Genomic DNA, 24945 nt, shown 5'->3' with positions numbered 1-24945 from the left:
AGGCAGCAATTGCCTGACACTGTCTCTGCTGCCTCTTTTTATACGGCCCTCCTAGCCCCTGACTGGCTCCTCCTGCAGTCCCTCTGATAGGCTGCTTTCCCAGCAGCCAGTCTATGTTGCTTGGAGGACTTTTCTTCTGCTCCTCTCTGGGATGGGGTATCGCAGGACCCGAAGGCCTCCAACAGGGCCTCTGGGCCTAGTCCACCCCATCACACTACTACACAGCAAACAGCTTACAGCTACAAACCCAGACTTCTTATTATCCAGAGACACAAATATTTTGCCAAGATCTTTCACATGCAGACCAGGAATTCAGTCTTCCTCCACACCAACTACACTATGGTCAAGAGACTACAAACTGAGCTCAGTAAGACTTCCACCTCCTCCTTCCACCATGATCCTGAAAAGCTTCTGAGTCCCTTTTCCTTATCATTGCTCTAAAGAGCTTTGGAGCTCCATAGCTTTTCCAGCTTCTTGGATGTCCCTGCTTTGTTTTGCCCTACAGAGCTCAGAAGTGATCTGCATGGATCCCATTTGTTTCCCACTTCTCTTTTGCTCTGGGCAGGCTTTACAAAATACTTGCTGAGCTATATAGGACATATCAAGTGCCGATCAAAGCATGGAGAATTTATAAAGCATGTACTGCTATATTAAGTGATATGGTTATATTTGTATTATTTGTATTCTGGTAGCACCTACAGGCAATAATCAGAGCCACGTTGTGATAGGAGCTGTGCCAACATATAGCTGGCAGACAGTCACTGTTCCAAAGAACTCATAATCTAGGTTTATGAGAGGCAGCAAGAGATGTATGAAAGGAACCAATAGTGGTGGGAGACAAAGTAGCAGTAACTATGTCTTTATAAATGAGTCTTTAAAACCTCAGTTAAATTAACAATAGCCCAGTTTGTAATATTCTTTACTTGTACACAAAGAATAAAATTTTACCAAACTTTTTTTTAAGCTAGAGGTATGCCAAAAATGTAAACACCGAGATTTTTTTAAATGTAAGTTTACAAAATCTTTTTAAATGATTTGAAAAATAGCATCCAAGTGTTTTTTTTAAAGAGTTTGTTAATGAAATCATATCTGTATACTTTAAACTATTCAGACTAGTAACACACATTTCTAATATATCTTTACCTTGTACAGAAATCTTGAACTTCTAGGGTGGGTTTTGTGTGTGTGTGTGTGTGTGTGTGTGAAAATATACTTGCTCTGTTTGTCAAATAGAACTTAAAAAAATGAGAGAAGCAAATAAAACAGTGAGAGCCCAGTGGTGCCAGGGAGTTAAAAGTACTTTTTTTTGGTAAGGCTTGATTTGGCTGAATTATTATGAACCTGTAGGGCAAGACTTTCAAAAGAATTCAGGGCTCAGCACCCACAATTGAGATTAGATTTTCAGAACAGCTCAGCTCCCAATTAAGGACCTAAATGAGACCATTTTTTTCTAAAGTTCTCAGCATCCAGAAGCTCACATTGGGACACATATGGCTAAATTTTTCATAACTTATTCTTTTCAGTTGCTTGTAACTTTGACAAACAGGAATTATAATAGAGGAATGTAACACAACCTTAAAAGGTTTCAGAGTAACAGCTGTGTTAGTCTGTATTCGCAAAAAGAAAAGGAGTACTTGTTGCACCTTAGAGACTAACCAATTTATTTGAGCATGAGCTTTTGTGAGCTACAGCTCACTTCATCGGATGCATACCTTAAAAGGCATTGCTACTGCATCGTTTACAAAAATAAAGCACAAAAGTGAATGCTTTGAGCCATATTTTAACCTCATTGAACTCCCAGTAAAATCAATATAGTTGCTAACAAAAACTAGGGATGAAGATAGTAATTTGTATTACTGCATATTGGGCTGTGTGTGGGATAAGAATACCAAAATATATTTGCTTTCGGAACCACAACTTTGGTTTTGCTGAAACTTGTGGGGCACAAAATCTCAAAAAATCTGGTAGAAAAAACAGGATATTTGCCAAAAATGTGTCCCTCTTCTATAAAAAAAAAAGACGTTTTGAATTGTGTCCATGTCTAATCTCAACTAAAATATTACAGTAAGATGTGGTCTAACTTTCAGCACTGTTGAGTAGCCACAATTCCCATGGCAAGTTAATGGGAGATTGAAAAATCAGGCCAATGCTACTTTTGCATTTAATTGTCCACGGCTGCAGTACTTTAAAAAGGCCTACTGCGTTGGAGCTTAGCATATGAATAAAACTACCATAGATTATTTTTCTGTCAAATGAATCATCTTGATTTTCAAGTTTGGAAAGGTATAGAAAGAAAGCTGCCTCCTTCTATTTTAACTTTGCATTACTTAAGGATGATTGTTACTAGAAATAAAAAACAAAGAAACTGACAAAGAAGCGTAGCTGTAGAGTGAGTAGCGGTGCGAGAAGCAGCGCAGACTCTATAGAGGCACTCTCTCCTCCACCTGGAGGGGCTGAGCAGGCATATGGCTGTGCTAACAAACTGGAGAACAGACTGCACACTGGGTTTAGCCCTCACACACTGCATTCCGTTCCCGCAACAGCAGGGTCACATTCTTAGAGACACGAGGAGACCAAAAAAAAAAAAAAGGCTATTTTTAAAGATCTGTATTTCAAACGGTGACTGATTTTCTTCACGCTTAGCACAAGTGTCCTCCTTTGTCTTTATCTTTAGAGTTGAGTCCAAACCAAGTTTTGTAGCCAAAGCTATAGGTGGGTGAAATTGGGGCTTCTAACAGAGCCTGGGTGCAGCCATAACCATGGAAAATATAATTTCTCCATAAAAATCTATGGAATCTGATAAACAGCCTCCATACTTGTGTTTTGCAATTTAAATGTTTTATACGTATTTCCCCCTATTTCGTCTCTCAGAAAGATGGCACTGCAGACTGGGTTTTTATTAGAAAGTTTGCAGAATTGTTTTCATCTCGATCAGATATTTTCCTAAATGAGGATACATTTGTTCAGAACAAATATAACTGTCAAATCCTTAAAGTGACCAATTCACCATACTTGTCATGCTGCCCAGAGATGTTCAGGCTCCTCGAAGATGTTTTATGTATTATTATTAAAGGACAATTCAAGCATCTTTTATAAATCAATGGTAATTTCAGCTTTATTTTCAGTAAATGCTTCTGACGTGAAGAGGTCCTATTTCCAGAGTTTACCACTAGATATTTCAAACAGATACTCCAGCGTATAAACTCGGAATCATATGAAGTGCATCATCAACCCCAGTATGAACATCTGGTTGCTGCTAAAACAAGATTACTTCATACCTACCACGATACCTGATGTTCTGTGATTATGTAGTCTATCATAGTTCACTTCAGGTGAAAAGAAATATTATGATTTAAAGATGGGGAAACTGACTGAAAATGTTACCTAGAAGGAATATCAAGCCTAAAATTATGCAAAATAACAAAAATATATTAACAGCCATTAAATAAATAGAAGTATAGCATTGCTAGTGCAATGCTATAATTATTGCTGAGGAGGATACATAAGCAATTTTTATACCTTAAGCCCTATTTCTCATGCTCTTCTAACTTTCCAAAATTAAAATGACCTCTGAGGCTGAATTGACTTATTCTTGTTTTCCCAAAGGTATTCAAAAAAAGACAGCAATCTCAGATGAACAACATTATTCAAACATTCCATAAAAAAATGTTGAAAGAACATTACTGTGGCAAGCAAAGAAAAGTGCAACTTTAATTCTGCCTTCTTGTGCAATATGATACCATCTTTAATTATGGACTTTTTAAAAAAGAAACAGGAAAAAAATGGAGAAACCAAGATTTTCCATCCTGTGCAAGTATTAGTTAAACAGCAGTTGAATTGAGGACACCAGGACTCTTGTTCTCAACTCTCAGGGCTTGTCTACATGAGGACACTCAGGAAAATTAATCTGAATTTAAAAAAAAGGTGCGAAGTTAAAGTGGATTAGTTAAACTGCATTAAAACCCTGCTTTGATGCGTTTATTCAGAATTAAAGTAGCCTTAATTCAATTTAAGTTAATTCACTTTGTAAGTGAATTTTTTTGCTTTCAGCCATAAAATTCAGTTTGGGGAGTTTTGGTCATTCAATTAAAAGTCCAAACTTGCTATGGAAAGCAGAAAATTTTCACAGGAACTCTCATTTTGTCAAAAAACCCAAAACTATTCTTTACTGAAAAGCAGTTTTGATGGGAAATTTTCAATCAACTCTAATCTTAATACTAGGCATTGCTACTACTGTACCTATAATAAACCTCAGAAGTTAATACTTTGAGCAATATTCATACTTCATCCCCATTCCCTGTCGGTCCCATTGACCTCCCTGGTGGATGGAGAATCAGAGATATTCAGTTGTGACTAAAGTTTGAGAAATGCTCTATAATCATTCACCATAAGATATTTTTTTCTAGATGAGGGAAAAAGAACCTTATAAGTAGAAAAAAAGTTACAATTACTAATAAAGCACTTGACAAAGTTAAAAAAATGTACATTTGCTGTCATTAACTATTAGCGGTTTCATCCACTGAGTTGGGTACATTGACTGCAAGATGGTAAAATAGGTAATGGTGAAGCTTTACAGTAGAGCTGGGATACAAGTGCTGCTAATTTCTTTTCTGTACCTCCTGAAGGTGCATATCTCATTGGGCTCATTTCCTAACACATCTCTGCAAATAACCTCACAAATATACCCCAAGGCGGTTGTTGTAAATATCATTGCACCTGAAAATTTTAATTGCAAGTTTTAGTCTGAGAGAGATCACCATAACTGGTGTTTGCTTGTCTGCATAAAATTCCCATAGTCTGATAATTGTGCTGTCAATATTATAATAATTCCACCCTAAAAATGCAGTTATGTTTCAAAGTATAGCCTGGAAATAATTTTTCTGCTCTATTTGACTACATTTTGTCCATAACTGGTAATACCAGAAATGAAATATTTGATCATAAAAAAGGATATTAGAAGATATTTAACATGATTGAAAGAAAATAACGATATTGAGAGCTTACAGAAGAATTATCAGCATACTGTATGGCACAAGACAGTTGTGGTATTATTCTAAGCCAAAACACATTGGATGTTCATTCATCCAGAGTGAAATCCTTGCTCCACTAATATCAAAAGGAACGAATCCCATTGACTTCAATGAGATCAAAATGTCACCCCCAGGCCTTATACTACTTCAGATGTTAATTGCAGTCTTACAGATAGATTTTTGTTTCAGATCGAGATGCTTTGCGCCATTCAGGTGGTACAAAGATGTTGGATTCTGTCCATAGATTCTGGACATGGATTCTGGATGTGTTCTGACCAGCACAGTATTCCCCTGGTGGAGAGAAAATGTCAGCTACTGTGCAGTTCCTTAGGGACCATGCACTAGTCACACAAATTAGAGCAATCCCTAGACAGACTCATGCTGAGACTAGGGCTGGCACAGACTGGCCCACAGAATTAGGGAGCTGTAAACAGCTTCCTGATATTTCCCCTCAACTCTATTGAACTGAGTTGAACTTAGGAAAAAGGGGGAATCTGTACCTGGCACCTTACATGAGTTCCACAGAGATCTTCCAACAAAATGGCCAGTGCTGAAGCATAAGTGAGCTGAAAGAGTGCAATTCATCCATATTTTGGGGACTCAAAAAGGTGAATGTTAGGAAAAATTTGGAAGGCTCCAAGATCCTGAAGAAATAGAACCCAACTAATCCATAGGTGTGCACATACAAACTTGTCTGCCAGTTAAACTGCACTCGTAGATAATATATCAGATAAATCCCAGAACTTTCCCCACAGACCTTCATGACTTGAGATCTTTATCATCATTAGGACTTTATTTTTTGTAGGCCAGTAGGCAGTAGATCCTATACACACTATACAGTACATTAGGTAAAGGACATAATTGTAACCATGTCATAAAGGAAAGATTACTCAGTTGATGGAACACCAACCCTGCTGTTAGAATAGCCATCTTTACTGTGTGACCTCTGAAACCAATTCTAAGACTGGTTTATCTCACATATAAAGCACATGAGGTCTTGTAAACACCTAAGTTTCCAGCCATTGCAGATAGATGGCTTGAGTAAATATTTCTTTGTGTGTAAATACAGACAAGTCCTGTAATCTGTGTGCCCATTTCCTGAACTTTTACTATATGTTCCCTATTTTATGTATGGTATTGTCAAGGAGATTCTTGTTACAAATAAAGGAAAACATTTTGTTTGTGTGTGTATGTGTTTACATTTTTACATTGGTTTAAGCAACAACACATAATAAAATAAGATTTGGGACACACAAATAACATGGCACAAACTAGTGAAGAATTTAGACAATTACTATGATCAAAGCAATATTTTGGAGACTTCATACACACATGTGTGTGCAGAGAATTGAAATATGTATCGAGGACAGAATTTCAGATAGGATAGGAAAATTGTAGTGATGTGACTGCTTCCTGGGGGAAGCAGGTTTAGTATCTTGTCTTGATTAGCATACCATTGTCCACCTCCATTATTCTGTCTCTAAACAAATGACTCATGGGGAGCTCCTGTAAGGCAAGGACAGTCAATAATGCTAATTGGAAAATATTCTTTTTGACACTGTCTTTGATAAAAAAAAACACTTCTGTTATAAAATTCAGGGCCAGATCCTCAGCTGATGTAAATCAGTGCAGCTCCATTGAAAGGAGCTATGCAGATTCTTGTCAGAGACATTCTGGATGAAAAGGAGGACTTGTGGCACCTTAGAGACTAACAAATTTATTTGAGCATAAGCTTTCGTGAGCTACAGCTCACTTCATCGGATGCACATAGTTCATGAAAGCTTATGCTCAAATAAATTTGTTAGTCTCTAAGGTGCCACAAGTACTCCTTTTCTTTTTGCGAATACAGACTAACACGGCTGCTATTCTGGATGAGTTTATTATTGCTAGTGCCTATATTATATTGAAGTCTGAAAAAGGGGACAGAGGCATTAACATATTTCCCTGCCATTCTCTTCCTCACCTTGTATTGTAGCTAGATCATAGCCTTGATTTAAAAAATGTAAATCTTAAAAACACAAAGAATGTCACTGAAGTTTCTAAAACCAGATAAAATATGAATAGGTTATCAGTTTGGGCTCCAAGGCAAATCTGAAAAAGATCTGATTATCATGGGAATGAAAGCACTGGTATTGTTTTGCTTCTTAAGAACTGTCAACAGCTTTGCAGAATTTGTTGTTGTCGCCGTTGGCTCCATTATTGGATCAAGCACGAAAAAAGATGCAATGTTACCATGACCTTTAGCAAACATAACTGCTGACTTCCTCATCGGAAATATAGGCAGGAAAAAATGTCTCATCATTCACTTCAGATACAGCAATGTAAATGTATACAAATGGAGAGAAATTTAATACATAATCCAACATGATCATAAGCATTATTTTTTTAAGATACTGAGTCATGCAGCAAAGTAGTGTAACAAAGTACCTTGATAAAACACCATCTTGAGACCAGAGTGACTGAACTGAAGGTGCTAAGGGAGACAGAGATGTACATAGCTGAGACTTGTCAGGACACAGAGTGGTATCACCCCTATCTAACATCCTCTGTCCTGTTAAGAAGGATGAAAGTCTCAGAGGGAGAGCATCAAGCTGGAGTGAAGGAAAACAGTCCCACAATTGGGACCCTCCTTCTAAATGATGTCATGGTACCCTCTTGCACTGAGGAGACCCCTCCAGGGGAAGGGACCCCATCATTAGAAAGAGACAGGCAACAGTAATGAGGAATTCAATTAATAGAAATATAGATAGTTGGGTTTGTGATAACTAGGAGAGCTGCATGGTGACTTGCCTGCCAGTGAGACCTCTTGAGACATCTAGAAAGGCTTATGCACCGAGGTGGGGAGGAGTCGGTAGTCGTGGTACATATAGGTACCAATGACATAGGGAAAAGTAGGAGAGACGTCCTGGAGGCCAAAATTAGGTTTCTCAGTAAGAAATTAAAGTCCAGGATCTCTATTGTAGCATTCTCTGAAATGCTTCCAGTTCCACGGGCAGGGCCAATTAAGCAGGCAGAACTACAGGGTCTCAATGTGTGGCTGAGACGATGATGTAGGGAGGAGGGATTTAGGTTTATTAGGAACACGAGAACTTCTGAGGAAAGGAGAAGCCTATAAGGGAAGGATGGGCTACACCTAAACCAAAATGGAACCAGGATTTTTAAACTACAGGCTAAGAGAAAGACAACAGGTATGGAGGAGCACACGGTTCAGACAGAGACATCTCTTAGGGGAGGATGTATTAACGGGGATTATCTATATCTTATTATAAGAGGAAAGGATAGAAGTTGATAAAGTACAGGCAGGAACTGAAGAAAAACAGTCAAACAAAAAAGAGTCCCAATCAATTACATCACATAAAGGCAGACAACCAAATATTGACAAATGCATACAAATGCTAGAAATCTAAATACTAAGATTGGTGAACTTGAGTGCTGGGTATTAAATGAAGATATTGATGTAACAGGCATCACAGAAACTTGATGGAACGATGATAACCAATGGGACATGATAATACCAGGGTACAGAATATATAGGAATAGCAGAGTTGGTGGCACTGGTGAGAGAATGGCACTATATTTGAAAGAAAGCATAGAATTATATATATTAAAAATCTTAAATGAATCAAACTGTAGCATAGAATCTGTATGGACAGAAATGTCATGCTTGAATAGTAGGAATATAGCAGTAGTAATACACTACCGACCCCTGGCCCAGGATGGTGATGGTGGCTGAACTGCTCAGGGAAATCTGAGAAGCTACAAAAACACAAAACCCAATGTGACAGGGTATTCACTCCACATTTGCCTGGAAAGGGTTAATGTGAATTGAGAAGGGGGCTAACTAACTGGACAGGGCACAGCTGAGGGAAATCAGATGGCTAGGTAATGAGTGAGGAAGCCCATCTGAGGAGGAATGAGGTAGGCTGAATTTATAAAGACAGGAAATTGGAAGCTGCTGAGGAAGTCTGTAGTCACTCCCTGGGAGAAGGGAGGAATGTTTAGAGGCTGAAGTCACTCCCTGGGAGGAGGGAGCTAGAACACTGGCAAACCCAGAGATGGGGGAGTACCAGATGGTAAGGAAAGGGCTCAGGGAAAGGCAGAAAGGTCTAGAAGGGAACAGACCTTGGCTGTCGACGAGATGGTCCCTGAACTGGAACCCAAAGTAGAAGGTGGGCCTGGGTTCCCTGGCCAGATGCTGAGGAAGTAGCACTGGGGCAGTGAGTGGGAAGACTGCCTAGAATTGATGAAGGAAGACTTTGGTACCCCAGAAGGGGAAAAGGTGTACAGTGACTTGACTGGAGGGCTGAGTCATGAAGAGGCAGCAGCAGCAGTTTGTGGTGTGAGAGGGGGCTGCAGACTGAGAGAGGGATGTAGAGATGACGTGCAACTCTGGGAAGGGGTATTGACCTCATGAAGCTAATCCCTAGAACAGACAGAAGAAGGCACCATCCTAGCAGTGAATAGAGCTAGAGATAATACCCCATTATCACACCCAGTAATAATGGGGTATTTCAGCTATTCCGATATTGATTGGGGACATTTCACCTCAGGATGGGATGCAGATATAAAATTTCTAGACACCATTAATGACTGCCTCTTGGATCTGCGCAGGATCTGGTCTTAACTTCAAAAAGGGGAGCTACAAAAATGAGGAAGTTAGTTAAAGAGAAATTTAAAGGATCAGTCACAAGAGTGAAATGCCTTCATATTGCATGGAAACTTTAAACCCCTACCACCATAATAGAGGCTCAAACTATATGTATACCCGTAATAAAATAATATTAAATATTAATAAAAAGAACCAAAATAAAAACCATGATGACTAAACAGAGTAAAAGACGTGGTTAGAGACAAAACCAAATCTTTTAAAAATTGGAAGTCAAATCTAATTGAGTAAAATAGAAAGGAACAAACTCTGGCAAGTCAAGCATAGAAGTAGAATTAGGCAGGCCAAAAGAGAAGTTGAAGTGCAACTAGCAAAACATATAAAAAACCCAGCATTTTTAAAGAACATCAAAAGCAGGAAGCCTGTCAGACAATCAGTGGGGCCACTGAATGATTGAGGTGCTAAATAAGCACTCAAAGAAGACGAGGCCATTTTGGAGAAACTGAATGAATTCTTTGCATCGTTCTTCACTGCGGAGCATGCAAGGGAGATTCTCACTTCAGAGACATTCTTTTTAGGTGGTTTCAGAGTAGCAGCCGTGTTAGTCTCTATTTGCAAAAAGAAAAGGAGTACTTGTGGCACCTTAGAGACTATTTTTAGGTGATAAATCTATCCCAGACTGAGGTGTCAATGAGGGAGGTTTTGGAACAAATTGATAAATTAAACAGTAATAAGTCACCAGGACCAGATGGTCTTCACCCAACAGTTCTGAAGGAGCTCAAATATAAAATTGCAGAACTAACTGGTATTTAACCTATTGCTTAAAAGCACCCCCTGTACCAGATGACTGGAGGATAGCTAAAGTAATACCAATTTTAAAAAAAGTCTCCAGAGGCAATTACAGGGCAGTAGCCTAAACTCAGTACCAGGCAAATTGGTTGAAACTATAGTAAAGAACAGAATTATTAGATACATAGATGAACATACGTTGGGGAAGAGTCAGAATAGCTTTTTAAAAAAGGAATTGATGCCTCACCACTCTATTATAATTCTTTGAGGGGGTCAACAAACATATGGATCCAGTAGATGTAGTTTACCTGGACTTTTAGAAATCCTTTGACAAGGAGAGAAGGTCCTCTCGTGGATCAATAACTGGTTAAAAGATAGGAAGCAAAGGGTAGGAATAAATGGTCAGTTCTCACAGTGGAGACTGGTAAATAGCAGAGTTCTCCAAGGAGTTCATCTGGGACCTGTGCTGTTCAACACATCCCGCTATCATCCAGAAAAAAAGGTTGAACAGTGAAGTGGCAAAGTTTGTAGATGATACAAAATTACTCAAGTATCAGAGGGGTAGCCGTGTTAGTCTGGATCTGTAAGAGCAGCAAAGAGTCCTGTGGCACCTTATAGACTAACAGACGTATTCGAGCATAAGCTTTCGTGGGTGAATACCCGCATCCGATGAATTGGGTATTCACCCATGAAAGCTTATTCTCCAATATGTCTGTTAGTCTATAAGGTGCCACAGGACTCTTTGCCAAAATTACTCAAGATAGTTAAGGCCAAAGCTGAATGTGAAGAGTTACCACGGGATCTAACTAAACTGGGTGACTGCACAACAAAATGGCAGATGAAATTCACAAAAAGAAAAGGAGTACTTGTGGCACCTTAGAGACTAACAAATTCAGTGTTGATAAATGCAAAGTAACAAACACTGGAAAACATAATCACAACTATACATACAAAATGATAGGGTCTAAATTAGTTGTTACCACTCAAGAAAGAGATCTTGGTGTAATTGTCTCTAGTTCTTTGAAAACATCCGTTCAATGTGCAGTGGCAGTGAAAAAGGCTAACAATGTTAGAAATGAGTAGGTGAGGGATAGACAGAAGACAGAAAATATAATGCCACTATATAAATCCATGGTATGCCCACACCTTGAATACTGCATGCAGTTCTGGTCAACTCATTTCAAGAAAGATATATTAGAATTGGAAAAGGTGCAGAGAAGAGCAACAAAAATGATTAAGGGTATGGAACAACTTCCATATGAAGAGAGATTAAAAAGACAAGGACTGTTCATCTTGGAAAAGGGACTACTAAATTGGGGATATGATAGGGCTATAAAATCATAAATAGTGTGAAGAAAGTGAATAAGGAAGTGTTATTTACCCCATCACAAAAAAGATCCAGGTCTCACCCAATGAAATTAATAGGCAGCAGGTTTAAAACTAACATAAGGAAGTACTTCTTAACACAATGCACATTCAAACTGTGGAACTCATTGCCAGGGGATGTTGTAAAAGCCCAAAAGCACACACAAAAAAAGAACTAGATAAGTTAATGGAGAATAAGTCCATCAATGGCTATTAGCCAAGATGGTCACAGATCCCATCCCACGCTCTGGGTGTTCCTAAACCTCTGTTTCCCAGAGGCTGGGAATGGATGACATGGGATGGATCACTTGACAAATTGCCCTGTTCTGCTTTTTCCCTCTTAAGTATCAGGCACCTGCCACTTCCTGTCTGAAGACAAGATGTTGGGCTAAGTTGACCATTGGTCTGACCCATTATGGCCCTTTTTATGCTCTTAAGTAAAAGCTCCACTTGCACTCCCATCTTTGCTCACCCTTCAAGAGCCGCAATCTGGCCTTATTATAATAGAAAAGTAACTCTTTCATCTGATTTCTTAAGATAGTCATTGAACTCCAAGACTCTACTCTTTACATAAGCTCATCTGCTGCTTTGCAGAGCAGCACTAATAATCCCTTATTAAAACTAATCATTACTTTTCTTATCAATCATTAGAGATGGGATGATCCTCGGATTTTTGCTATCAGCATCCCAGCTATGGAAAAAAAGAGAGCCTTTGCTCTATTTCTAGAGCTTCTCCTTTCCTACATTACTTATGCCTTGTTCACACACACAAGTTGTACCACTTTAACTGTACCATTAATTAAAGCAGTACAACCCTTTACTGTGGACATAGTTATACCAGTATAAAGGTGCTTTACATTGTTATAGCTAGTCCAGCATGGGAAGTGTAATCAGCTATATCAACATAAGGCACGTTTATACCAGTATAACTTCATCCATACTAACGGGTCTACCAAGTATAATTATAAATGGTAAGAAAAATATCATACCCCTAACTGACAGTTATATGGCAATAAAAACAATAAGTGGATTAGGCCTAAATAACATATTGGGTTCTCAATAAAAACCACCAGAATTTCTTTAATTTTCTAGGAAATTTATCCTCCTAAAAGGTATAGTTCAGGCAGCAGCAATGCAAATTACCCTATGCAGTCCCATCCATGTGACCAATTTCGACTAGAGCTGGTCAAAATTTTCTAATTTTTGCAGTTATGACACTTTTCAGGTTTTTCCATTGTTGAAACCAAGTTTTCAACTGAAAACTACCCCAACAGAAATTTTCAGTTTTTTTTTCAGTTTAGCTAGTCTAAACTTTTCAACATAAAAAGTTTAATGAGCTTAAAATTGAAAATGAAATAAAAATACCCTTCCCACATTCAACCGATAAACACAACAGAACAAAATAGGCAGTAAATATTTTGGAAAATTCCCACAATTGTTAACCTACTCCTACTCCCCCCGCCCCTGCAACAAGTGCTATTCCTGATCTTTTAAGGTGCATTCAACTTCTGATCTCCTGAGAGTGCTTATCAGGGTGGCAGTAAGCCACAAAATTGTAAAACAGGAAAGTCACATCATAAAATTAGCATCAAATGTGGCCTTCATCTCTATCTGACTTACATGGACCCCATCACTATAGTATTTGAGCACCTCACAATTATTCATGCATTTATCCTGTGAGGCAGGGAAGTGCTACTGTCCTCATTTTACAGTTGGGGACCTAAGGCACAGAGAGATTTAGCCACTTGCCCAATTTCAGACCAGATGACTGTAGACTAGGAGGTCTATGCTGTCCCATTTCACAACCTTTACCACAAGGCCCTCCTTTCCTATCTGACAGTTGAACTGTGGCCACCCTCTCATTTTGCATAGGTTACCAAGCAACCATAATGCCAATTTCAAATTGTAATTGCAATCCTATATTGTCACATACACTCAGCGATTTTAAGGCCAGAAGGGACCATCAAGATAATTTTGTCTGACCTCTTGCATATTGCAGGCCACTCCTGAAATAGACCCTAACCTCTGGCTGAGTTATTGAAGTCATCAAATCATGGTTTAAAGGCTTCAAGTTAAAGAGAATCTAGGTACACTAATTTAAACCTGCAAGTGACCCATTCTTACTCCTTGTGTAATTGTTACAGATAGCTGGTATGGTACTCTTTGAAATTGTCTGGGAACTATTAACACCTATTTTTCAGGATTTTACATCCACTAGCCATGAGGTTAACCTCTCTGTAATGCTTCGTGAAAAATACTCTGCCCTGTGGTTAAGCAAAGAGTTAAGAGGAGTTGCAGGAAGAAGGGGAGTAATAGACTTACTCAGACTATTGCCTGAGCAACCCCCCTGTCCCTGGTACGTACAGAATCTCTTACGTATGAGCAGAGGCCTGCATATCATTACTCAGGTTTACAATTTTCTCCCCGAACAGATAGTTGGGCCTGATTCACCTCTCACTTTCAGAAGTGTAAATGAGCAATGATTCCATGGAAATCACTGAAGTTACACCAGTGTAAATTTAATCAGAATGAAGCGCCGCTGGCTTTATTTCCTCTCAAGGTTCTCACCAAATAGTTCAGAAATGTGCCACAGCTGTTTCTTCTGTGAAAGGAGGATTTAGCTTTTATTCTGCACCCATAAGCTTTTGATTGTCAGGGCCTGTTTAGAATGGGTTTTATTCAGTGTGGCAACATGCAGACCTTTTTTCTGTGTAAAGTTGGCAGTGACCACAGGCAGCTGGCAACGGCATTGCTTATTTTATAAACACCACTGATCACGTTAATTTTAAAAGAATATGCAGGTAGAAAGAAGACTTGTAGGAGAAACATGTGTCTAGGCTAGTATGTTGACTTACAGATGATAGGTTTTGTTTCCGTATGTATTTTGGGAGGGATTCTGCAACGTGTAGTATGCAAATTAGAGGGTGCACCCCCTCCCCCGACCCACTGCCATAATAGCAGGAGCGGGGTAAAAACAGAGTGGGCATTGCAGGGCAGGACAGGAGCAGGATTAAAAAAAAATGTCCTTCCATGCTGCAAACAACATGAATGCCCTGGCCAGCAAATACCGCTCTTCGGCTGCCCAGCTCTGAGGGCAGTGCCATTGCCAGCAGCAGCACAGAAGTAAGGGGGTGCGTGACAAATTCTGGGAATGGTAAGTGGGAGGCGTGACTGGAAAAGTTTGCGCATCACTGCTGTAGACGAATATTTACTCCTGTGACTACTGCCATTGTTTAATGAGACTCTATGTGCTTAAGTACTACTTTGGCTTAAGAGGCTCAGCTTTGGACTCTTCAGAAGTTGCTTAGGTCAAGAGGTAAATGTTGTCCCCAGTCCATGAGTGCCAGCTCCCATGGAGACAATGCTATGTGATTCTATAGGCATGCACATTTAATTGAAAAGATATCAAAAGTTACAAATTACACTGCATGGAGTATGCAGGGCAAAGGTAAATGTGTAATATAACATATAAGGACCACCACCAGCCTTAGGTGCACCCTGTATTACGTTATGCTCCCAGCTATGTCTGTGAAGCCCCATTGACTTCTTGAGGTTGTATGGATGTAACAGAGCAGATTTTCTGCCTCATGTCTTTATTAGGTTCTAATAACTCATAACTCTCCCTCTCATAGCTCTTATTTTTAATTACCAAAAATCAAAGATTCCTCCAAAACAACAGAAAGCATGTTCCTAGGTAAATCTGTGTAATCTGCCTGGGGGTGGAATTCCGTTCCTGAGATGCACTCAAAACACCTGTGGTCAGGCTGACATGTGTCAGGTTCTAATGACTGATGGCAGTTTGTAATCCCAGCCAGGATGCCATAGGTGTGTGAACTTGTTCCAACAGGATAAAAGGGATAAAGGGATTTTTTTTTAAAATAAACAATGCAGGTTGACGCAAGATTATCACGCAATGAGAGTGGGGAGAGAGAGGCTTGCTTCAGCAACCTAGTGATATTACTCATTAGATTGTTTACTGAATTTCTAAACATTAAAAATAAGAGTTTATAGGCGTTCTTGTTGCAAAGATACCTCCCAACAATGAACTGTTGTAATATATAAATTTGTTAGTCTCTATGGTGCCACAAGGACTCTTCGTTATTTTTGTTGCAATATCGGCTATCGACAGAATGAAAAATCCAGCATGAAGAGAGAAGTAAATTTTTTCTTAATTTGGTGGAAAAGTGAGAATGCATCCAAAATATGTATTAGACTCAGGAAGTCAAATGGTCAATATCTATAGATATGAGTAACTTGATTCACCACTAAAATGCAGCCACCCTTTAGGTGAAACATGGCACTCTTTAGCAGCTCTATATTGCAATATTACATAATTGTTTAGGGTCCTCATCCAGGAAACTTGTACACTTAAGCTTAAGCTTGTACACTTAAGTTCTTTGAGGCGCAAGTGGTGTTCTAGTCCATCCTCCCCGTGGAAGGAAAAGGCCGTGGATTCTCTTGAGTGATGTAGTGGTGGGAGTCTGCTATAGACCACCGGACCAGGGGGATGAGGTGGATGAGGCTTTCTTCCGGCAACTCGCAGAAGCTACTAGATTGCACGCCCTGGTTCTCATGGGCGACTTTAATCATCCTGATATCTGCTGGGAGAGCACTACAGCGGTGCATAGACAATCCAGGAAGTTTTTGGAAAGTGTAGGGGACAATTTCCTGGTGCAAGTGCTGGAGGAGCCAACTGGGGGGGAGCTTTTCTTGACCTGCTGCTCACAAACCGGGAAGAATTAGTAGGGGAAGCAAAAGTGGATGGGAATCTGGGAGGCAGTGACCATGAGCTGGTCGAGTTCAGGATCCTGACACAGGGAAGAAAGGTAAGCAGCAGAATACGGACCCTGGACTTCAGGAAAGCAGACTTCGACTCCCTCAGGGAACTGATGGGTAGGATGCCCTGGGGGAATAACATGAGGGGGAAAGGAGTCCAGGAGAGCTGGCTGTATTTCAAGGAATCCCTATTGAGGTTACAGGGACAAACCATCCCGATGTGTCGAAAGAATAGTAAAATATGGCAGGCAACCAGCTTGGCTTAACGGTGAAATCCTTGCGGATCTTAAACATAAAAAAGAAGCTTACAAGAAGTGGAAGATTGGACAGATGACCAGGGAAGAGTATAAAAATATTGCTCAGGCATGTAGGAATGAAATCAGGAGGGCCAAATCACACCTGGAGTTGCAGCTAGCAAGAGATGTTAAGAGTAACAAGAAGGGTTTCTTCAGGTATGTTGGCAACAAGAAGAAAGCCAAGGAAAGTGTGGGCCCCTTACTGAATGAGGGAGGCAACCTAGTGACAGAGGATGTGGAAAAAGCTAATGTATTCAATGCTTTCTTTGCCTCTGTCTTCACGAACAAGGTCAGCTCCCAGACTGCTGCGCTGGGCAACACAGCATGGGGAGTAGGTGGCCAGCCCTCTGTGGAGAAAGAGGTGGTTAGGGACTATTTAGAAAAGCTGAACGTGCACAAGTCCATGGGGTCGGATGCGTTGCATCCGAGAGTGCTAAAGGAATTGGCGGCTGTGATTGCAGAGCCATTGGCCATTATCTTTGAAAACTCGTGGCGAACGGGGGAAGTCCCGGATGACTGGAAAAAGGCTAATGTAGTGCCAATCTTTAAAAAAGGGAAGGAGGAGGATCCTGGGAACTACAGGCCAGTCAGCCTGACCTCGGTCCCTGGAAAAATCATGGAGCAGGTCCTCAAGGAATCTATCCTGAAGCACTTACAAGAGAGGAAAGTGATCAGGAACAGTCAGCATGGATTCACCAAGGGAAGGTCATGCCTGACTAATCTAATCACATTCTATGATGAGATTACTGGTTCTGTGGATGAAGGGAAAGCAGTGGATGTATTGTTTCTTGACTTTAGCAAAGCTTTTGACACAGTCTCCCACAGTATTCTGGTCAGCAAGATAAAGAAGTATGGGCTGGATGAATGCACTATAAGGTGGGTGGAAAGTTGGCTAGATTGTCGGGCTCAACGGGTAGTGATCAATGGCTCCATGTCTAGTTGGCAGCCGGTATCAAGTGGAGTGCCCCAAGGGTCGGTCCTCGGGCCGGTTTTGTTCAATATCTTCATAAATGATCTGGAAGATGGTGTGGATTGCACCCTCAGCAAGTTTGCAGATGACACTAAACTGGGAGGAGAGGTAGATACGCTGGAGGGTAGGGATAGGATACAGAGGGACCTAGACAAATTGGAGGATTGGGCCAAAAGAAATCTGATGAGGTTCAACAAGGACAAGTGCAGAGTCCTGAACTTAGGACGGAAGAATCCCATGCACCGCTACAGACTAGGGACCAAATGGCTCGGCAGCAGTTCTGCAGAAAAGGACCTAGGGGTTACAGTGGACAAAAAGCTGGATATGAGTCAACAGTATGCCCTTGTTGCCAAGAAGGCCAATGGCATTTTGGGATGTATAAATGGGGCATAGCCAGCAGATCGAGGGACGTGATTGTTCCCCTCTATTTCACATTGGTGAGGCCTCATCTGGAATACTGTGTCCAGTTTTGGGCCCCACGCTACAAGAAGGATGTGGATAAATTGGAGAGAGTCCAGTGAAGGGCAACAAAAATGGTTAGGGGACTGGAACACATGACTTATGAGGAGAGGCTGAGGGAACTGGGATTGTTTAGTCTGCAGAAGAGAAGAATGAGGGGGGATTTGATAGCTGCTTTCAACTACCTTAGAGGTGGTTCCAAAGAGGATAGTTCTAGACTATTCTCAGTGGTAGCAGATGACAGAACAAGGAGTAATGGTCTCAAGTTGCAGTGGGGGAGGTTTAGGTTGGATATTAGGAAAAACTTTTTCACTAGGAGGGTGGTGAAACACTGGAATGTGTTATCTAGGGAGGTGGTAGAATCTCCTTCCTTAGATGTTTTTAAGGGTCAGGCTTGACAAAGCCCTGGCTTGGATGATTTAATTGGGGATTGGTCCTGCTTTGAGCAGGGGGTTGGACTAGATGACCTCCTGAGGTCCCTTCCAACGCTGATATTCTATGGTTCTATGATTCTAAGCACATACGATATTCCATTACAGTACAACCAAGCACATGTTTAAATGTGTTGCTGGACGGGGACCTAGGACAGCATGTGAAGACGATTATATCCAATGGAAACTACAGGAGGAATTATAAGTAGATAGTGGAACAAGGTACTACTGAAGGTGGAATTTGGCCACGATGCCAGTCCTACCCTTGCACAAAATACCATGAGGTTTTAAGTAAGCACAAGTACTTAGGACTTCAATTTGTGTGTCTTCTGACAGGTTTCAGAGTAGCAGCCATGTTAGTCTGTATCCGCAAAAAGAAAAGGAGTACTTGTGGCACCTTAGAGACTAACAAATTTATTTGAGCATAAGCTTTTGTGAGCTACAGCTCACTTCATTGGATGCATGCAGTGGAAAATACAGTGGGGAGAGTTTGGTACACAGAGAACAATGGGTGTTACCATACAGACTAACAAGAGTGATCAGGTAAGGTGAGCTATTACCAGCAGGAGAGCGTACATCATAATCAAAAAGGCTGACAAAAGAGGTGCTGTCGTCGTCATGAATAGGTCGGAATATGAACAAGAGGCTGCTAGGCAGCTCTCCAACACCACTTTCTACAAGCCATTACCCTCTGATCCCACTGAGGGTTACCAAAAGGAACTACACCATCTGCTCAAGAAACTCCATGAAAAAGCACAAGAACAAATCCTCACAGACACACCCCTAGAACCCCGACCAGGGATATTCTATCTGCTACCCAAGATCCATAAACCTGGAAATCCTGGACACCCCATCATCTCAGGCATTGGCACCCTGACAGCAGGATTGTCTGGCTATGTAGACTCCCTCCTCAGGCCCTACGCTACCAGCACCCCCAGCTTTCTTCGAGACACCACTGACTTCCTGAGGAAACTACAATCCATTGGTGATCTTCCTGAAAACACCATCCTAGTCACTATGGATGTAGAAGCTGTCTACACCAACATTCCACACAAAGATGGACTACAAGCTGTCAGGAACAGTATCCCCGATAATGTCACGGCAAACGTGGTGGCTGAACTTTGTGACTTTGTCCTCACCTACAACTATTTCACATTTGGGGACAATGTATACCTTCAAATCAGCGGCACTGCTATGGGTACCTGCATGGCCCCACAGTATGCCACCATTTTTGTGGCTGACTTAGAACAACGCTTCCTCAGCTCTCGTCCCCTAACGCCCCTACTCTACTTGCGCTACACTGATGACATCTTCATCATCTGGACCCATGGAAAAAAAGCCCTTGAGGAATTCCAGCATGATTTCAGCAATTTCCATCCCACCATCAACCTCAGCTTGGACCAGTCCACACAAGAGAACCACTTCCTGGACACTACGGTGCTAATAAGCGATGGTCACATAAACACCACCCTATACCGGAAACTTACTGACCGCTATACTTACCTACATGCCTCCAGCTTTCATCCAGACCACACCACACGATCCATTGTCTACAGCCAAGCTCTAAGATACAACTGCATTTGCTCCAATCCCTCAGACAGAGACAAACACCTACAAGATCTCTGTCAAGCATTCTTACAACTACACTACCCACCTGCTGAAGTGAAGAAACAGATTGACAGAGCCAGAAGAGTACCCAGAAGTCACCTACTACAGGACAGGCCCAACAAAGAAAATAACAGAACGCCACTAGCCATCTCCTTCAGCCCCCAACCAAAACCTCTCCAACGCATCATCAAGGATCTACAACCTATCCTGAAGGACGACCCATCACTCTCTCAGATGTTGGGAGACAGGCCAGTCCTTGCTTACAGACAGCCACCCAACCTGAAGCAAATACTCACCAGCAACGACACACCACACAACAAAAACACTAACCCAGGAACCTATCCTTGCAACAAAGCCAGTTGTCAACTGTGTCCACATATCTATACAGGGGACACCATCCTAGGGCCTAATCACATCAGCCACACTATCGGAGGCTCTTTCACCTGCACATCTACCAATGTGATATATGCCATCATGTGCCAGCAATGCCCCTCTGCCATGTACATTGGCCAAACTGGACAGTCTCTATGTAAAATAAAAATGGACACAAATCAGACGTCAAGAATTATAACATTCAAAAACCAGTCGGAGAACACTTCAATCTCTTTGGTCACTTGATTACAGACCTAAAAGTGGCAATTCTTCAACAAAAAAACTTCAGAAACAGACTCCAACAAGAGACTGCTGAACTGGAATTAATTTGCAAACTGGATACCATTAACTTAGGCTTGAATAGAGACTGGGAGTGGATGTGTCATTACACAAAGTAAAACTATTTCCCCTTGTTTATTCCCCCCCCCGCACTGTTCTTCACACGTTCTTGTCAACTGCTGGAAATGGTCCACCTTGATTATTACTACAAAAGCCCCCCCCCCCCCCCCCGCTGGTAATAGCTCACCTTACCTGATCACTCTCATTACAGTGTGTATGGTAACACCTATTGTTTATGTTCTCTGTGTATATAAATCTCCCCACTGTATTTTCCACTGCATGCATCCGATGAAGTGAGCTGTAGCTCACAAAAGCTTATGCTCAAATAAATTTGTTCGTCTCTAAGGTGCCACTTTTCTTTTTGTGTCTTCTGAGTTGCAGTAGCTCCCTGTCTCCACCACCAGGTGAGGGTATCCATTCAGATCTCATGCAAAGAGATCATGTTGCATCCGATGAAGTGAGCTGTACCTCACGAAAGCTTATGCTCATATAAATTGGTTAGTCTCTAAGGTGCCACAAGTACTCCTTTTCTTTTTGCGAATACAGACTAACACGGTTGCTACTCTGAAACATGCAAAGAGAGGCACAGTTGCACGTACTGAATCTTTTTCAGGAGTACTTGGATTTTCTTTGGAAGTAAGCCATCCACATGCTGCCCTAGCTAGCTAGCTTCACAAAAAACAAAGATCAAGATAGCGTTATTTATATGTACAACCATGCTATCACATCCTGAACCAAAAGATGCAAACAATTAGTCTCATGGTACTTAGGTGAATCATGAATTTTATAGCTTCACTATTAATGGGATCAATCAAACATGACTCTTAAGTGAGGCCAGCTGGTGTTGTTGCAAAAGATAATCATTTTTATTGCTTAATTGTATTTAATTTACCAAATAACGATTTACACTGTCTCAGGCTTGATGTGGGGTATAAAATTAGTCCCTAAAGGTTTACTCTGATTTATAAGAACTTGCACAATTACTGGTCATTTTAGTTAAAGCACTTCCAGTTGAATGTATTTAAACATGAGTAATGTATTTATATTAGGAATGCATTTATATACTAATTAATAGAGCTGTGGGAATAATCAATTTTTCAGTTTGCTTGCTGAACCAAAAAGAATTAAAAAAAAGTCTTTTAGTTTGAGCCAAATTTTTTTTTTTAGTAAATTAAATATTCATTGGGCCAGAAAGAATGACTCTCTAACCTGAGTCCCAGTCTCGCCTCCAATGAATTATTTATACAAAATGAAACAGCTTCCACAGGAGAAATAGAGAAAGACGCCTCACCCCCCATCCCCAAAATAGCCTACAGCCTGGTGGCTAGGACGCTCTCTTGCCATACTGGAGAGCTGAGTTCATGTCCTTCTGAGAAACGCTGAATCCTGACAGCCCAGGATGGACAGTATTATATGCGGATAACTACATTCGTACATGGTGATGGGTAAAGGGGTTGTAACCCCAACAGTGGTTAGCAAGTACCAGTGCAGGCACAGAGAGAATGGAGATTTGTACCTGGATCTCCCACATTCCTTGTGAACACCCTAACAGCTAGGCTGCAAGGTATACAGGGATAGGAACTGCCTCTGCTGATTTTAGGAATAGGACCTAATCACCTTTATTAAGCTAGTGCCCCCTACTGCCCAATTTTGTTTTGCCAAAGTAGTCAGCAAACTTCTGTCAAATTTGCAGAGAGTTTTGGTCAACCTGAAACTTCATTTTTTGGCAAGTAAACCTTTTTTTTTAAAGTCACCCAGCTCTTTATTAAGTTATTATGTCTGATTAATCACTGTATTATTTTAGTCTTATATCAGTATATCGATTGACTTCAGTAGAATTACACTGGCATAACAGTGAATGAAACAGTCCCATTTTATATTGCAACAACTTTTAATACCTTCCAGATTCTCTCTGTGCCTGCACTGGTACTTGCTAACCACTGTTGGGGTTACAATCCAGTCACCCATCACCATGTACTAATGTAGTTATCCACATATTACACTGTCCGCCCTGGGCTGTCAGGATTCAGGGTTTCTCAGAAGCACTCACCATTGATTGTTCCCACCAAACAGCTCTCTCTTCATGTCTAGTTATCGGGAAGCATGGCTCTAACCTGAAAGTGATTCTGTAGAAATGGCATTGTGGGGTCCTGCATTCCTTGTGTCTCACTGATTTCCATATCAGATATGTTTCTTTTTCAAGTAATGATGAACATAATTCTCAGTTATACTTAGGCCCTGGCACTCTCACTAGGCCTTAAAGTGGGCATAAATAGCCCCTAGAGAACACTTCCTTTGCAGGGAGCCTCCCTGTCCACTGTGGAGCTGGTATAAATGCTCCATACCACCTTTGCGCCATCCCTGGGGCCATATCTTCTTTCCTCCTGTTAGCTAAAAAGAGGTAACTAAACAAGAGATAAAATGTTAGTAATTTTTAGAAAGAAATAGTAGTATTAACATGAGTTAGCAGGTTGAGGTAAATCATGGGCTCCCAATAGTCTTTTCCTCGCTCTGGCAACACCTGTGAAAACTGCCAAAGGCCTTGTTTTAACTAGGATTTTGCCATAGCTATATCAACAAAAGGTATTTAAGCTCTTAATTTCCTCAGATTTCAATGGAAATTCGAAACCCAAATGCATTTGTGGATCTGGGCCTAACTTCCTCCCTGGGAAGGGGTGGTGTGGGGGAATCCCTGTGAGGCTTGATATAGACCTGGGGGAGAGGAACTGGACAATTTGACTTAGGCCTCATCATTATGTGTTAATCTCAAAAGTCTTGCAGAGTTCAGGTTCAGTTTGGACAGCACACATATCTAGAACTTATCCAAACTTGTTCAATCTGTAGAGTTTGGAAACCTTTCAAATTATGAATAAGTTTTCACATACTTTCAATCAAGCAAAAATATCAGAGATATTAATTATCTACAAATATATTCAGCAGATTTTCTAGAGGTACTTTATTTTGGTCCTTCTGCTTCTGTTTCATACTGACATGGAATTACAACTTCAAGGCCAAAAAATTCTGTAAATTTAAAAGCTTTTCATTTCAAAAGACAAAGAAAATTCTTTCAAGTTTCCTAGTTCATCTCAGGCATTGGCTGTTTGGTGGAATAGACAATTAAAACATCAACTGTTTAGTCAATATCTGCATAGTAGGTGCCAGTATGAATCTACTAATTACAGATATAGTGTGGTCACTTGTTTCCAGAACAATTAATGGATTTCTATAAAAAGTGGCTGGATACAAGAGCTGAGGGCAAGGTAAAATTGGAGGCTGACTTTCATATTATAGTAAGTGAATGCTAGTTCCTGGCAAGAGCACATTGAGAGGTTAGCTGGGATAGTTGAATATTTTAGATTGCTCAAACATCCATTTGTTAGCCTTGTATGTTTAAAAACAAATGTAAGTGGCCATATGAGAATAGAGAGTGACAAGGTATCAGCCTAAAAGACTACTTGTTTTATGTTCTTATTGTGACACTTGTCTACAATGTCCATAAATTCTAGGAGTAATGGAACAATGGACATTAGGTACATTTCTTGTGGCAAAGGAAGTGATATTGATAAAGTGGAATTTGTTTTCTCCTGTAGTCCAACGATTAATATTATTTATAATATATAGTAGGGTTCAAAAGCCTCAGTTAGGAACAGGACCCCAGGGTATCACTAGACTGATCCATAAAGATAGTCCCCGATCTTAAGATCTTAACATTTAAGGTCCAATTCTGCAAAGACTGAAATACATTCCTAACTGCCCTCCTCATGAGTATACCCATGCAGAAAGTAAAAAGCTTGTGCTTATGTTTTTCCAGGATTAGAGCCTCAGACACAGAAGACAAGAGTAATAAGTTCTTTCAGTTAGTAACTTCCAAAAGAATTAAGATACAAATAACTAATGGTACAGG

The sequence above is a fragment of the Natator depressus genome, chromosome 3 (genome assembly GCF_965152275.1).
Source record: "Natator depressus isolate rNatDep1 chromosome 3, rNatDep2.hap1, whole genome shotgun sequence".
Taxonomy (NCBI): domain Eukaryota; kingdom Metazoa; phylum Chordata; order Testudines; family Cheloniidae; genus Natator; species Natator depressus.
The sequence above is the reverse complement of the archived record's forward strand: the minus strand, read 5'-3'. Positions refer to the sequence as shown.